Source organism: Pteropus vampyrus, unplaced genomic scaffold (genome assembly GCF_000151845.1).
Source record: "Pteropus vampyrus isolate Shadow unplaced genomic scaffold, Pvam_2.0 Scaffold11, whole genome shotgun sequence".
Taxonomy (NCBI): Eukaryota; Metazoa; Chordata; class Mammalia; order Chiroptera; family Pteropodidae; genus Pteropus; species Pteropus vampyrus.
Genome location: NW_011888792.1, coordinates 7,091,555 through 7,093,897, shown reverse-complemented (window position 1 = coordinate 7,093,897; position 2,343 = coordinate 7,091,555).

Here is a 2,343-nt window from a genome sequence, read left to right as displayed (position 1 = left end):
AAATGGTGTTGACAGTCCATGTCACAGAGGGTTTTCCCGGAAGATTGAATGAGATAATCCACACAAAGCACTAAGAACAGTACCTAGCATTGTAATCTTCTGGAGTTTCCAAGGAAGTTTAGTTTTCATTTTCCCCATTTCCATCAGTTGGAGACTTTTAAAAAGAATTTTATGATAATGGACTGCTTAACAATTTTATTTCAAATTTATAATATGTATTTAGTATTTTATTGTGCTCATTTCGTATTTTTCATTTAAGAGCACTTATAATTTGGAACTCATGATAGGAATCACTAAAAAACTGCCACTTCTCCCATTATTCCAAATAGTCAGAGACATTGAGTACTCTGCATATTTATTCATTCATTTATTAATTCATTCTTTCTCAGTCATATGCCAGGTATGCTGATGGGAATAAGGTGAAAACATACCAGTGTTCTAACTCTCTCTACAAAAAAAGAAGGCAAAATATGGTACCCAAACTGGTACTTGATCTTCTGTCTTGTGTGAATGCTATCTGTGGTAGGAATTAAGATAATGGTGTCTGGAATTCTGAATGTGCCTTTGTTAAGTCACTTGTAATCTGTTAACATTTAACAATTAAATGGTTGTAGACTAGTGCAGCAGAATGGTGCCAAAAATCCTGTCAATGAATGCAAGAGGATCTTAAGCAGCTTATTGAAATTAAAAAAAAAAAAAAAAGGTAGAGTTTCAAAAATGGTATTCAGTCTTTATTCTGTGATGAGAAAAAAAAAAAAAGATGCCAGTGCTTTAATTGCAAACATGATTTCCTAAAGCATTCTAAGTTTTCCTTGGAGACTTTCAGGGCCAGGGATTGACTATCCTTGTGCCTGCTTGTATAGAAAGGGGCTTTGATGAAAGTGGTATGTCTGCTGGCACAATTAATCATTAATACCTTGTTCTAATTGAAAACAGAATGCAACCCCGTTCAGATGATGGAGCACCTACACTTGATCTGTCTATGGCTTGTGCAGTCACTGATATTTCCAAGGGCAGTCTTGTGATTGTTGAAATGGAAACTAATTTCATAGACTTGGGGCTAAACTGAAAAAATAAATGTTTATTTTGGTAATCTGCTGATTCCCAAAAATTTTAGCTCAGGCTATATAAACTCAGTGTCAGCCTGGAAATAAATGAGTTTAGGATTGAGAATAGAGGTGAGATTGGAGGGAGAATGGGGAGAAACAGAGAAAAGGTTCTTTATTACTGGAGAAAAAAGACAACTTCAAGGACACTATCAGAGAGCATATTCTCTGCATAGTTCTTGATTTTTATAATCATTGAAATGAACTAACTATCTTCCAGAGAAAGTTATAAAGTTGTTAAAGGTAGTAATTCACAACGTTAATAGCTGGAGGAAAATTTTAAGCTCTTTCTGGGGGCATAATATTATAGATAACACCATTCCTGACATCTTCATTTCCTACAACTAAATGGAGTGCTGTTGAAGAAGTTACATAGCATTTGGTGTCCTTAAATTACTTTAAGTACCAACTGTTTCATCCGTGCAAAGGAATGTAAATGCAATGAGTACTGGGGTTGTTGTGTTTTTGCTTATAAATACTTTCAATATAGGTCAGTGGTTCTTAAACTTTTTTGAATTATGACTCTTATTGGGAACCTAGTGAAAGGTATGGCTTCATTTACAGAAAAGTAGACACATGCATAAAGATACACAATTCTTTATATCCTTCCTATATAATCATGGAAGCTTAGACTGTTAGGGATGATGAATCAGATTAGGAAGTCCTCCTAGACAGTTAAAACATGGAGTAGACAATTAAAATATAGACTAATTGTATAAAATAGCAAAGAAAATGTTTATTTTGATATTAATACTTATTTTATGTAACTGTAAAGTACATTGAAGTAAACTATTTCATAAAACTACAATTTTTGAACTGTAGATTATTTAGACCAATCTTCAAAATTAACAAAGCTGACACCCACTAAGGAGAAAAGATTTAATCAAGTTCATCTAGATAACTTCCAGCAGAGAAAAGGTTATATTATATTCCATGCATATACATATGTGTGCTAAATTTTCTGGCTGCTATGTGAAAAGCATAGATTTAAAGGACAAATTTAACTTTTAAAAGGGCACCATTGCTTATCAATAATATCTATTCTGACTTATCACCCCAACATATTAGGCGTTGGTGTGTAGCAAAAGGAGGAATTAAATTCAGAAATGTTTATATTTATATATTTATTAAACCAGGAAACATAATTGGTGTAAATATTCATAATATCCATACATTTTTTAAATGTCCCCCATTTCTAACTAAATTGTATAAAAATACATATTTATTTTTCCAAAGA